Source organism: Bombina bombina, chromosome 4 (assembly GCF_027579735.1).
Source record: "Bombina bombina isolate aBomBom1 chromosome 4, aBomBom1.pri, whole genome shotgun sequence".
NCBI lineage: Eukaryota > Metazoa > Chordata > Amphibia > Anura > Bombinatoridae > Bombina > Bombina bombina.
Window position 1 is genome coordinate 414,637,170 of NC_069502.1, and position 15,515 is coordinate 414,652,684.

The 15,515-nt window shown below is 36.0% G+C and overlaps 1 protein-coding gene across 4 annotated transcripts in view; it reads right to left on the reverse strand.

The window, feature by feature from the left end:
* Nucleotides 1-15,515, reverse strand: part of PLAAT1 (phospholipase A and acyltransferase 1) — a 717,153-nt gene that overhangs the window by 27,073 nt on the left and 674,565 nt on the right. The window contains exon 1 of one of the 4 annotated variants that reach the window (XM_053710224.1): nt 12,683-13,227. The exons of the other annotated variants lie outside the window; for them this stretch is intronic. The gene's annotated coding sequence lies outside the window, so the exon portion shown is untranslated. Of the gene's footprint in view, nt 1-12,682; nt 13,228-15,515 lie in introns of those variants that run through there. 4 annotated transcript variants of the gene reach the window in all.

Sequence of the window (15,515 nt, forward strand, 5' to 3'; positions counted from 1 at the left end):
AGTGAAAACCGCCTTAAAGTGAAACAAGGCAGTTATAGCTTTCTTTTCAGTGTTTAAAATCTTGAAAACATGTTTGAACTAACATATATTAGGGGTGCAATAGTGCTACATTTAGTTTAACACTAGCACAGCACAGTATTCAATTAGTATTCAATAAATACTGTACCTGTAAAATAGTGACAATTACTGTAGTAAAATTTGCCAGACTAGCACTGAGACAAAGATTGCACTGCAATGCTGTTAACAGAGTGAACTAAGCATAACAAAATGGTGCCATTCACTTTTTTCGCAATCTCACGATAATTACAGCACTGTTTCAAAATCCTTGGAGGTTGAACTTCAGCTCCACAAAGCGCTGTATTAGCGAATCGCTGTAAAGTGAAGAGCTGTAAAGTGAGGTATACCTTTACGTCAAACAGATACACCAGTTTGTTTCTATACAAGCATTGTAAATATTTAGAATAATTATATTATTTCTGCATAAAAAGATAAAAATTTGATTTTGAATCAACTTGTGCAGATTGGAAGATATTTGTATGATTGTTTAATTATCGGTACCATATATTCCCTTTTAATGCATATATTTTTTTTTTACTAAAGAAACTCCTTTTGCTAAGAGGTGTATAGTATCTTTGCTAGTGTTCAATAAAACCCATGTATCTTAGCAGTTCAGCATAAGGGTAATGGGGCTTTCACTTAACTAATTATTAGGCCAAACAGGATAATGTTTAGCCACAAATATGTAAAAACAGATCACATGTGGATTTCTAGTCTGTTAGTCGGCTTGCATAGACGAGTTCCAATGCGTTGTAGCCAACGTGTGACTAAGAAAGATGTATAACACATAACCAAGCTCCACACTAGGCTATTTATAATGATAAAAATAAGCTTTACTTTACAACCTCTGAGGAAAATGACTTTTCTTTGAGATGAGTAAGGATTGGGGTTGTGTAGGATTAACTAATTATTAGGCCAAACAGGATAATGTTCCAGTTTGGAAGCTTAAGCCTACATTTGTTACAAAATATCCTTCCCAGTATTATCACATTTGCAACATTATAAAGAAATATCTACCTATGCTGTATGGTGATGATCTCCTTAAAAATACTATAAAGGATGGTTGCAGATTTGTATATACTAGGAATATAACTTTGGGAAACAAGGTTTCCCCCAGCCAACTACAGAGTGCAACTAGTAATAGTTCATGGTTAACACACAATGGAACCTACAAATGTGGAAAAAATTGCAAGCCATGTGATTTTATTAAGATAGTTTCAGATTTTTATCATGTGTAACAGAACAGTCATACAATACCAAGGGTTGCATTAATTGCTCTACAACATTTGTGATTTCTCTCATTGAATGCTCATATCATAAAAAACAATATATTGGAATGATGACTCGTGATGTTCGCAAGAGAATACGAGAGCATCTGGGCTATATTACAAATGTAAATCGCTGATCAGAACTGGCCAGACACTTCATTGATGTGCACAATGGAGATGTCTGTAATTTCAAATGGAATGCCATTGAGACCATTAGGAGTCCCCCTAGGGGAGGTAACAAGTGGTCCATATTGGACAGACAGGAAGTCTATTGGATTAATAAAATGTGTACGTTAATTCCAAATGGCTTCAACTCAGAGAATGATATAATTAATTTTGGGGAATAATCATGTTAGGTGTTTCTTGAATGTATATTATGTATTGATTTTCAAAATGTAAACACATATATGAATATATGGTACAATATGCTAACCTGTATTGCTGTTAGTTGTTATAAATCTGAAATATTTATTACTAATGGAATGTTATTTAGAGCACTTTATATTCAAAAGCACTTTAACATAGCCTGTTTCAACTGTTGTATTCTTCTGGTTAACCTGATATTATGCACTTAATATGAGAAGGGGGTGTGTTTTTATCAACCATTGGGAAAGATGAATATCCTTTAAATGTGTATCACACCTGGCTGAACATATGGTTTATGATTAAGACTACGCTTTGCTGAAACGCGTAAAACTGTTTATTCTTTTTTTCTCCTTTTGGATGGTAAGTGTGGTCATTTTAACTTATGTGAATACAGTTTTTTCGCTTTTATAAAGTTCGTTTTTTTCTGGATTTATTTATTGTAATTTTGCAAATAAACAGGTTTCAGGCTTTTTAACCTTGACATTGGTTTGCATTTAAAACTCCAAAGACCTATGTAAGTAAAGTCACAGACAGACAGGCAGTCTTTTACAATATATATATACATACAGTATATATATATATATATATATATATATACACATACATACATACATGGGTGGAAGATATTACTGTAGTTTACTAGTCGGGGGTTAAATGCTACTAGCCCATAGGGAAAAAGTTACTAGTCCACTCAATGTACAAGGGACAGTCTACTTAATTTTTTTTATTGTTTAAAAAGATAGATAGCACCTTTACTACCCATTCCCCAGCTTTGCACAACCAATATTGTTATAATAATATACTTTATTACCTTTAAACCTCTAAATTTCTGACTATTTATAAGCCTCTGCAGACTGCCTCTTATTTTTTATCATTTTATCAGCTTTTCACAGCCAGACAGTGCTAGTTCATGTGTGTCATATAGATAACAGTGTGCTCAATCCTATGGAGTTTTTTATGAAGCAGCACTAAAATGCACGTTTTTAAATAGCACTGAGATAAGGGGCAGTCTGCAGAGGATATATATATATATATATATATAAATACACACACACACATACATATATATATATATATATATATATATATACACAAACATTTTGTTTTAAAAAATCTAGTGAAACCTGAGGAGAATGCGTTACATGTCTTTATTACTAGTTAATTATATTGCAGCATGAGAGTTTAGAAATATTCAAAAATCAAACAGTACCACAGTGCATATCTTTTGCTTACATCTGAAATCAATTTCACCCATGTGATCTCTTCAATGAAGTCAAGGTCCATTTCAATTCAAGATGTCTCGCGTCTGGCATGCCAAATACAATATTTTATCTTAGAACCTTTTTCATTAGATGGACCTGTAGTAGAAGTTTATGTTCTCATCTTAAAGGGGATAACTGATCTGAAAGTTATATTTGGCTTGTAACAGAAATAGGGGATTAGCCTTTTGTATGTCCCCTTTGGAGTGGAATGGCTCCTGGAGTGAATATGTTTTTGATAAACTGCTGTGAAAAGTATTTGTTTGTTACAAAAGCATAATACTGTTTATTTTGTAATTTTAAACATAAATTCCTAACAATAGGAGGTTTTTAAGCAGTGACGCCAACAGGAAAAACGTATTAACTTTATCTAAACTAGAGAGACCTAGGCAAACTGTGAACTTTTATTTTTATCACATTTAGGGCTAGATTACGAGTGGAGCGCAAAATTGTGCTTTCGCAAGATATTTGCACTCCCCTCAGTAATACCGGCGCACACAAGAGCCCTGGTATTACAAGTAAAGCGCAATGTGAACCCAACCTCACGTTCGCATTGCATGGAAGCTTTGCGCTCATGAGAGCGCGCCTCCATAGGCTCCAAAGGGAGCCTCTTTCTGATGCCGATAGACACAGAAAAGAACCTAGCGCAGAGCATGGGGTAAGTTGCACAGCATTGGACAGCATATTTAAAATATAAATATATATATATATATCTGTGTGAACAGCAATGCTTTGGCGTTAAGGGAATCTGCTGAAAAGCAGACGAAGTAAAAAGGTGTGTTATTGTGAACCGAATTTGCATATCTTACCCAGAATCCTTTACTGCATTGGAAACAATGTATTCCAGAGTTTTTTTGTGGGAAAAACAAGCCTTCTGGCCTGTCTAGATTTGTTAATGAACTACACAATGAGTTATTTTCTCTATTTTATGCGTAGTGGAGGATTTTAAACTCACCTTTTACCTCCCCCTAATTTTAAATGTTGTTGTATTTTGCCTGAAGAAAATTTCACCCAGCAGTGATTCTAACTTTCTCCCAGCTGATGAATAGCAATAACTACGAAACAGTCTGTCCTGGGATAGTTATGAATCACTGTACTTACCCTAGCTAAGCTTATAAGCTGTGTGAACAGCAATGCTTGTAGTAAAAAGGTGTGTCATTGTGAACTGAATTTGCATATCTAACCCAGAATTCTTTGCTGCATTGGAAACAATGTATTCCAGAGGGTTTCTGTGGGAAAAACAAGCCTTCTGGCCTGTCTAGATTTGTTAATGAACTACACAATGAGTTATTTTCTCTATTGTATGCGTAGTGGAGGATTTTAAACTCGCCTTTTACCTCCCCCTAATTTTAAATGTTGTTGTATTTTGCCGGAAAACAAATTCACCCAGCAGTGATTCTAACTTTCTCCCAGCTGATGAGTAGCAATAACTATGAAACAGTCTGTCCTGGGATAGTTATGAATCACTGTACTTACCCTAACAAAGCTTATAAGCTGTGTGAACAGCAATGCTTTGACGTTAAGGGAATCTGCTGAAAAGCAGACTTGAAGTAAAAAGGTGTGTCATTGTGAACCGAATTTGCATATCTTACCCAGAATCTTTTGCTGCATTGGAAACAATGTATTACAGAGGTTTTCTGTGGGAAAAACAAGCTTTCTGGTCTGTCTAGATTTGTTAATGAATTACACAATGAGTTATTTTCTCTATATAGATGAATATACACATAGTAACACAGTCCCCATATACCGCTATATAAAGGCACTTTTCATTGCTGTTTTTTTTCTAACACCCCACATCCCCTCACTTTAACCCCTTATACCCACTTTGTGCAGTCTTTTTAATTAATTAAAAAAAAAAAAGATGCTCATATATTTTTTTTTAGAAATTAACTATACACTTTATTTTGGAGTAAATTTGGGGACATGTTTTTTCATTTACCAGAGATCTGATCTCTAGTTAATGAATTCAAGTGCAAAGTGCTACCACGAGCTCACGGTAGCATTAACCAGCCACTGGCTGGTTATTTAACGTGCACCCATAAACTGGCAAATTTGCCTGTTTACCGGCATATGAAAAAATTGTGCTCCACTTGTACTTAAGCCCTTAAAGGGACACTGAACACAAAAAAAGCTCTCTGCTCTGATGAGATTTTCTAAGACATCTAATAAGTACATTTTAGAAATATACATTTAAAGGGATACTAAACCAATATATTTTTTTTCATGATTCAGATAGAGCATGCAATTTTAAACAACTTTCTAATTTACTCCTATTATCAATTTTCTTCATTCTCTTTCTATCTTTATTTGAAAATAATGAATGTAAATCTTAGCAGCCAGCCCATTTTAGGTTCAGCACCATGGATAGTGCTTGCTTATTGGAGGCTGACATTTACCCACCAATAAGCAAGCATAACCCAGGTTCTCAACCAAAAATGGGCCGGCTCCTATGCATCACATTCCTGCTTTTTAAATAAAGATAGCAAGAGAACAAAGAAAAATTAATAATAGGAGTAAATTAGAAAGTTGCTTAAAATTGCACGCTCTATCAGAATCATTAAAGAAAAATTTGCATTTAGTGTCCCTTTAAGTTACTTTCAAGCACTATATGAGATACTGTATATATAGTCAATAGACTTACGCCTAGATTTAGAGTTCTGCGGCCAAAGGGGTGCGTTAGCTACGCGTGCTTTTTTCTGGCCGCACCTTTTAAATACCGCTGGTATTGAGAGTTCACAGAATGGCTGCGTTAGGCTCCAAAAAAGGAGCGTAAAGCATATTTAACGCAACTTCAACTCTCGATACCAGCGGTGCTTACGGACGCAGCCAGCTTCAAAAACGTGCTCGTGCACGATTCCCCCATAGAAAATAATGGGGCTGTTTGAGCTTAAAAAAAACCTAACACCTGCAAAAAAGCCGCGTTCAGCTCCTAACGCAGCCCCATTGTTTGCTATGGGGAAACACTTCCTACGTCTGCACCTAACACTCTAACATGTACCCCGAGTCTAAACACCCCTAACCTTACACTTATTAACCCCTATTCTGCCGCCCCCGCTATCGCTGACCCCTGCATATTATTTTTAACCCCTAATCTGCCGCTCCATAAACCGCCGCTACTTACATTATCCCTATGTACCCCTAATCTGCTGCCCCTAACACCGCCGACCCCTATATTATTTTTATTAACCCCTAATCTGCCCCCACAACGTCTCCTCCACCTGCCTACACTTATTAACCCCTAATCTGCCGAGCAGACCGCACCGCTATTATAATAAAGTTATTAACCCCTAATCCGCCTCACTAACCCTATAATAATCTGCCCTCCCTAACATCGCCGACACCTAACTTCAAACATTAACCCCTAATCTGCCGACTGGAGCTCACCGCTATTCTAATAAATGTATTAACCCCTAAAGCTAAGTCTAACCCTAACACTAACACCCCCCTAAGTTAAATATAATTTAAATCTAACGAAATTAATTAACTCTTATTAAATAAATTATTCCTATTTAAATCTAAATACTTACCTGTAAAATAAATCCTAATATAGCTACAATATAAATTATAATTATATTATAGCTATTTTAGGATTTATATTTATTTTACAGGCAACTTTGTATTTATTTTAACCAGGTACAATAGCTATTAAATAGTTAAGAACTATTTAATAGCTAAAATAGTTAAAATAATTACAAAATTACCTGTAAAATAAATCCTAACCTAAGTTACAATTAAACCTAACACTACACTAGCAATAAATTAATTAAATAAAATACCTACAATTATCTACAATTAAACCTAACACTACACTATCAATAAATTAATTAAATACAATTCCTACGAATAAATACAATTAAATAAACTAACTAAAGTACAAAAAATAAAAAAGAACTAAGTTACAAAAAATAAAAAAATATTTACAAACATCAGAAAAATATTACAACAATTTTAAACTAATTACACCTACTCTAAGCCCCCTAATAAAATAAAGCCCCCCAAAATAAAAAATGCCCTACCCTATTCTAAATTACAAAAGTTCAAAGCTCTTTTACCTTACCAGCCCTGAAAAGGGCCATTTGCGGGGCATGCCCCAAAGAATTCAGCTCTTTTGCCTGTAAAAAAAACACATACAATACCCCCCCCAACATTACAACGCACCACCCACATACCCCTAATCTAATCCAAACCCCCCTTAAATAAACCTAACACTAAGCCCCTGAAGATCTTCCTACCTTATCTTCACCATACCAGGTTCACCGATCGGTCCTCGGAAGTCTTGATCCAAGCCTCGGAAGTGTTGATCCAAGCCCAAGCGGGGGGATGAAGAGTGACGTCCATCCTCGGGCTGAAGTCTGGATCCAAGCGGCGACTGAAGAACTCCATCATCGGGCTGAAGTCGGAAGTCCATCATCGGGATGAAGTCTTCTATCAAGCAGCATCTTCAATCTTCTTTCTTCCGGAGCCATCAACTTCCAGCCGACGCAGAACATCCTCCTCTCCCGACGCCTACTCGCCAAATGACGGTTCCTTTAAATGACGTCATCCAAGATGGCGTCCGTTGAATTCCGATTGGCTGATAGGATTCTATCAGCCAATCGGAATTAAGGTAGGAAAATTCTGATTGGCTGATGGAATCAGCCAATCAGATTGAGCTCGCATTCTATTGGCTGATCGGAACAGCCAATAGAATGCGAGCTCAATCTGATTGGCTGATCGGATCAGCCAATTGGATTGAACTTCAATCTGATTGGCTGATTCCATCAGCCAATCAGAATTTTCCTACCTTAATTCCGATTGGCTGATAGAATCCTATCAGCCAATCGGAATTCAACGGACGCCATCTTGGATGACGTCATTTAAAGGAACCGTCATTCGGCGAGTAGGCGTCGGGAGAAGAGGATGTTCTGCGTCGGCTGGAAGATGATGGCTCCGGAAGAAAGAAGATTGAAGATGCTGCTTGATAGAAGACTTCATCCCGATGATGGACTTCCGACTTCAGCCCGATGATGGATTTCTTCAGTCGCCACTTGGATCCAGACTTCAGCCCGAGGATGGACGTCACTCTTCAGCCCCCCGCTTGGGCTTGGATCAACACTTCCGAGGCTTGGATCAAGACTTCCGAGGACCGATCGGTGAACCTGGTATGGTGAAGATAAGGTAGGAAGAGCTTCAGGGGCTTAGTGTTAGGTTTATTTAAGGGGGGTTTGGGTTAGATTAGGGGTATGTGGGTGGTGGGTTGTAATGTTGGGGGGGTATTGTATGTGTTTTTTTTACAGGCAAAGGAGCTGAATTCTTTGGGGCATGCCCCGCAAAGGGCCCTGTTCAGGGCTGGTAAGGTAAAAGAGCTTTGAACTTTTTTAATTTAGAATAGGGTAGGGCATTTTTTTATTTTGGGGGGCTTTGTTATTTTATTAGGGGGCTTAGAGTAGGTGTAATTAGTTTAAAATTGTTGTAATATTTTTCTAATGTTTGTAAATATTTTTTTATTTTTTGTACTTTAGTTAGTTTATTTAATTGTATTTATTTGTAGGAATTGTATTTAATTAATTTATTGATAGTGTAGTGTTAGGTTTAATTGAAGATAATTGTAGGTATTGTATTTAATTAATTTATTGATAGTGTAGTGTTAGGTTTAATTGTAGGTAATTGTAGGTATTGTATTTAATTAATTTATTGATAGTGTAGTGTTAGGTTTAATTGTAACTTAGGTTAGGATTTATTTTACAGGTAATTTTGTAATTATTTTAACTAGGTAACTATTAAATAGTTATTAACTATTTAATAGCTATTGTACCTGGTTAAAATAAATACAAAGTTACCTGTAAAATAAATATAAATCCTAAAATAGCTATAATATAATTATAATTTATATTGTAGGTATATTAGGGTTTATTTTACAGGTAAGTATTTAGCTTTAAATAGGATTAATTTATTTAATAAGAGTTAATTTATTTCGTTAGATTTAAATTATATTTAACTTAGGGGGGTGTTAGTGTTAGGGTTAGACTTAGCTTTATGGGTTAATACATTTATTACAGTAGCGGCGAGATTCGGTCGGCAGATTAGGGGTTAATAATTGAAGTTAGGTGTCGGCGATGTTAGGGAGGGCAGATTAGGGGTTAATACTATTTATTATAGGGTTATTGAGGCGGGAGTGAGGCGGATTAGGGGTTAATAACTTTATTATAGTAGCGGTGAGATCCGCTCGGCAGATTAGGGGTTAATAAGTGTAGGCAGGTGGAGGCGACATTGAGGGGGGCAGATTAGGGGTTAATAAGTATAATATAGGGGTCGGCGGTGTTAGGGGCAGCAGATTAGGGGTACATAGCTATAATGTAGGTGGCGGCGCTTTGCGGTCGGCAGATTAGGGGTTAATTATTGTAGGTAGCTGGCGGCGACGTTGTGGGGGGCAGGTTAGGGGTTAATAAATATAATATAGGGGTCGGCGGTGTTAGGGGCAGCAGATTAGGGGTACATAAGTATAACGTAGGTGGCGGTTGGCAGATTAGGGGTTAAAAAATTTAATCGAGTGGCGGCGATGTGGGGGGACCTAGGTTTAGGGGTACATAGGTAGTTTATGGCTGTTAGTGTACTTTAGAGCACAGTAGTTAAGCGCTTTATAAACCGACGTTAGCCCAGAAAGCTCTTAACTACTGACTTTTTTCTGCGGCTGGAGTTTTGTCGTTAGATTTCTAACGCTCACTTCAGCCACGACTCTAAATACCGGAGTTAGAAAGATCCCATTGAAAAGATAGGATACGCAATTGACGTAAGGGGATCTGCGGTATGGAAAAGTCGCGGCTGCAAAGTGAGACCCTTTCCTGACTGACTTCAAATACCGGCGGTAGCCTAAAACCAGCGTTAGGAGCCTCTAACACTGGTTTTGACGGCTACCGCCAAACTCTAAATCTAGGCCTTAGAATTTTGCTACTAAAAAAATAAGGATAGAAAATAAAATGCCATGAACAACAAATTTAAAAGTATACATCACAATTTTATATTAAGTAGCAAATAAATTCTTACTTAGATATTGTCTTCTTATTGAATAACACAGGTTGATTATTACTTTTAGTTCTGTATACAGTTTACGAATAATCTTATTTGCTTTCAGAAATTGCATAGGTGATGTTGGCACAATAAACAATAAAAATGCATTTAAATGTAATTTCTCTTTTCAAATGCAGAATGTTCTCAGAGAAAATTAATTATATTATTCTCAGAAAAGGGTCGAATGAGGTGAATATGTCAATTTCAGGTACAGACCTTTATTGTGTAGTACAAATGTTGCTACATCATTGTAAACATACATAGAATTTACTAGAGTGCTCATAAGCAAAATGAAGGTGAAATGAGGACATAATGTGGTTCTGGAATCTTAGAGTACAACTGTGTTTTTAAATGCATACAACAAAGAACGCATGTAACTGTCACGCTGATCATTCAGCATGAATTCTGGCACATATAACTGTTGAGGCTTATTCACAATGCAATGTAGTTTACAAGTTATTCATAACTCGTCTAAAGAGAAGCAAGCATTATACTATTACTGCACATACATTTTCAATTTATGGTGTTCAATTTCACATTACTTAGGAGATACCACACTATATATATATAAAAAATCTCACTAAGGGTCTGATGATTCACAACTCATATGGAGAGAAACCATGCAAAATCTTTGGGGGCTTTTTTGAGCATTATATTGCAATGTATGTGTGTCTTCTTCCCATCTAGAACACTGCATATAGCGAGATAAACAGTTCTCAAGCTTAAAAGGTTAGTCTAGTCAAAATTAAACTTTCATGAGTTGGATAGAGCAAGCAATTTTAAAGCAACTTTCTATTTTACTCCTATTATCAATGTTTCTTTGTACTCTTGCTATCTTTATTTGAAAAAGTAGGAATCTAAGTTAAGGAGCCGGCCCAGTTTTGGTTTAGCACCTGTGTAGAGCTTGCTGATTGGTGTCTGAATGTAGCCACCAATCAGCAAGCATTACCCAGGGTGCTGAACCAAAAATGGGCCGGTTCCTAAGCTTAGATTCCAGCTTTTTCAAATAAAGATAGCAAAAGTACAAAGAAAAAATAATAATAGGAGTAAATTAGAAAGTTGCTTAAAATTGCATGTTCTGTCTGAATCATGAAAGAAAATATTTTGGTTTAGTATCCCTTTAAATTTATATTTCTAAAATGTACTCATTAGATGTCTTAGATCATCGGGGCCCTAAATTTTAAAACTAAGAGCGAACGTCTTCACGTTTATTTTTCTAACTAGAATTAAATAGTAATATATGTTATCACTTTCTCTTTTTTTTAAATCTCAAAGTAATTGATTTAAGCCTCAGATTCAGGGAATAAGAGGACACATACAGTAATTGGCAGATATGTAACTGACGCTCATGAGTGGCTGACCGTCAATGTCCGGTGGAACTTTCCTTTGTGTTTAACCCCCTTAGGTCAATATTGCAAGCATGACATGCTCCAAATTGGAGCATGTAACTTTTTAAATCGTAATGTTTCTTTAAAAGAGGCGTTAGTTACTAGCCCTAGAAATAACCATAATGTGTTATGTAACATTACTCACAAACATAAACTATTGGTATTTGTTTAAAATATTTGTGCTTTAGAAATTGATTCCCTTAGTCTTAGACATTCAAGCCTAATAGGGCCTTATATCTATAAAAACAATATGGTCATTAACAGATATCAGACCGGACAATTTTGAAAAATATTTCATAGTGTGCACTAATTTGCTTATTCAGTAATGTTACAAGAAGTGTGTATAAGCTAAACATGAACAAAAAAGGGATTTTTACCTGATGGTAGTGCACAACAAACAGGGCAATAAAGAAAAGCACAACATCATTATGCACTTGAAGTGAACCTGGATTCCTATTACTGCATTATGTACTGACTAGTGTTAAAGCCTGTGTACACGGGCCAATTAAGGCCAGGTATGTTTGTCTCACGCAGTCTCTACTGCGCCAGATTTAGGGAATACACTGATCCTTAAGGACAGGTATGTTTGTCCTGCACTGTATGTTTGTCTTGCGCAGTCTCTACTGTGCATGACTGTGTCGGACAACCATACCTGGCCTTTTATTATATAGGATATCATTCCTTTCAACTTGTTGTGTTGCATTTCTTTGCAGAAGCATAACAGTATCCGAACCAATTGACAGATATATATATATGTATATATATATGTATATATATATATATATATATATGTATATATATATATATATCTCAAACTCTCAGCATTCCAGCTGTTTTAAAACCGAGAGCTGCATTAAAGTAATCAATGCATGACCTCTATGGCTGAGGAGAAGCAGCTACCCAGTGTGATATTGTGCAGCTGCTTTCACAGGTCTCTTGCACACTGTGTGATTTATGCATATCACATATGACTTTAAATATTTAGTAGGCCACATGAATTTTATAACTGGCATAATCCATAATTACTCAGAAATTCAGTTTATTATATAGAATTTAACAAAGTAATTAAAATAGCTCAAACATAGCTCAAAAATGATATAGTATACTTTAGCTATATTAATCACTTCAATGTCAAATCTTGCCAGACAAAAGCAACATTTTATTATTCCATTATTATTTCGATTTTTATGCTAAAGGACCACCTGTATCAGGAACCTAGAACAAGCACTCATTTTACCCAGCTCCTCATACACCTTCCTTATCTCCGTTACCATCAAAGACTACAGACATCACTTACTGGTATGAGCTGAGCATCTCATCCCCAATGTCCATGTATAGAAGCATAACATTCCTGCATCCCAGGGGGGATGATGTTATATCGGTGCCGGTCTCTTACACCTTAACCAGGTCACGTGGAGCAGCAGTACTTGTTATGCAAATAAGACTCCAACCGACAGCCAATCAGAGTGTGCGACAGGTGTCAGGACCAGGAGAAAAGAGCTGCTTCTGGATACAGGCTTGCCGCGTGGTACCCAGTCACATGATCTGTGTTACATTTCCAATCCAGGAGAGATCAGAGATGGTGTATTTTATGTTACATTATTTTCAACATCCTTGTAAAAATAACATTGAAGAAATCAATAAAACAATCAGACCCCCTTCTTGTCTCATTGTGACAGCCAGTCGTGCCTCACACGGTCTAAGCATGTGACAAACGATTTTTTGTGGGTTTTTTTTCAGTCATTTGGTGATGTGCTTAAATCACACAGTGTGCGGTTAACACGGGAGAGCAGTGAGAACAGCAGCACAAGCTCACGCTGAGTATCTGCTTGTTCATGTCTCTTCCTCCCCCTCATTCTCTTTCTAATGTAACCTAACACACTGAAGCCTCTCTCCTCCCCTGAGACCGGCAGTGTGCTCCTCCCCTGTCCACAGACTGTTGTAGAGAATCTGTAATATCTATCTACTCATTATTTGTAGATAAGAGCTATGTGCAAGTCCTAATTTAATGTGAAGGAATGTCAGCTGTGCTTTGAATTTGGTGACATTTATTAATCTGTGATTAGTATTGCTAACATTTAATTATTTCAGTAATTTGTTTTACTATCTGTATTTTTCTCAAAATACTAGAATATTACAAAACATAGGTGCTCGACATATTGGTATGCGATTTGTTAAGACTGAATTACAGACTGTATGGTATTCAGTCACAGAGGTGATGTGAAAACACCTTGTGGTATTTAATGACCTGCTGCATGTGGAATTTTAGCTGCATGAAAATGTCATAGGTCACAATGACAACTTAACCCTTGGTTGCAACAAAGTATGGCAAGGCACTGTGAAGCAATGTTTTATTGTTCACTTTGATAGTCAAGGTGTTAAATTGTATTAGGTGTTGGGCTGATACCATTAACCCATTGACTACCAGAGCTGCAACTAATAGCAATGAATTGCAACCATCTCCTGAAACCTGTGGGTTCAGAAAGCCTGTGTTAAACTTTCTCTTTTTTGCCCTAGAGCTTATGTGTGTTAGTACTTTCTTACAGCTTTGAGGTTAATGGGATAGAAAGGTAAAAACTAAAATGTGTATGGGTGCAGTTCAATTTTAAATTAAAATCTTTTTTTTTTTTTTCAATATACTTCCATTAGCAAAAATGCTTCTTGTAAAAGTTGTTTTCTTTTCCAGCAGCTTAAAGGGACAGTAAAGTCAAAATTAAACTTAATTGAATGGATAGACCATGGGCTTTTAAACAACTTTCCAATTTATTTTTATCATCAATTTTACTTAGTTTTCTTGATATAATCTATTAAATAGTAATCCTATGTGAGATCCTATGTGAACATGGCTTTAGCCATATGGCAGCAGTATTTGCAACAATATTTATAGCAATGTAATATGTAGTTGCAAACAATGCTGCCTAGAATGCTACAGATACTCTATGACAGCAGTGTTTGCAAATATCTATAACATTGCTATAAATATTGTTGCAAACATTGTTGCCAGATGGCTAGACACACATACAACCTCCTGATTACTCTTTAACATGGAACATTAAGGGAACTATACAAAACTGATTAAAAAAAAAAGTAAATTGGAAAATTATTTAAAAGTGCATGCTCTATCAGAATCGTGTATGTTTAATTTTGACTTTACTGTCCCTTTAAGAACAAATTCTATTTGTGACTACAGGTTCAGGATTCAAACTAGGGTTACTACCTTGGCCATGTAAACAATGATGTCAGTAATTAATGCAGTAATAGGAATCCAGGTTCACTTCAAGGGCTCTATTTATCATTCCAATTCTCCTATATTTTCTCCTAAAAGTTCTCATGAGAAATAATTCTCCTATTTATCATTCAAAAATACTCCTAAAATTGGGCAAGTTCTAACTCTCCTTGGAGAACATGTTCTCCAAAAAAAGGGTTAAATTAGATCTTTTTAGTCGTATTTCATATAGTTCTCCTCATAATTCTCCTAGTTACAAATTTATCATTTATATTCTCCTGTGGAGGACTGAAAGTTCTCCTGCAAGTTCCTACCTTAAAGTTCTCCATAGCTAAAGTGGAGAACAGCATTAGAAATCTATTCTCTACCAGTTGTAGAAGCAGTTACACACAAAAAAAGGGCTCTACAAGGTGCAAAAAATATCTATAACAAAGCAAAATAATAATGGTTATTGGAGCGCAATAATAATTTATGATGGAGTAAAAAAAAAATATAATGGAGCACCAAAATAATATATAACAGAGCACAAAAATGATATTTATTGGGGCATAACAATAAGATATAAAAATGCGCTAAAATTTAAGCACAAAAACAATGAAAATGTAGATCTATTTTCTTATATGAAAGTTTGCTGAAGAGGGGCGTTAACAAAGCTACTAGGAGGCAGTATAAAGATTTCTATTGGTTTATAAATGATTGACATGGAGAATAGTTGCTTATTTTTAGTGATAAATAAGGAGAAGATACTAATCCGACTGGAGAAATTTATCATTAGTTCTCCCCAGCTCTCCTCAGCTCTCCCATGGAGAAAAAACAACTTTTTTATGATAAATATGGGCGCACATGTGCTCCTCTCCTAAGGAGAGCTGTGGAGAACTGATAGGAGAACAGAAAGGAGAATTCC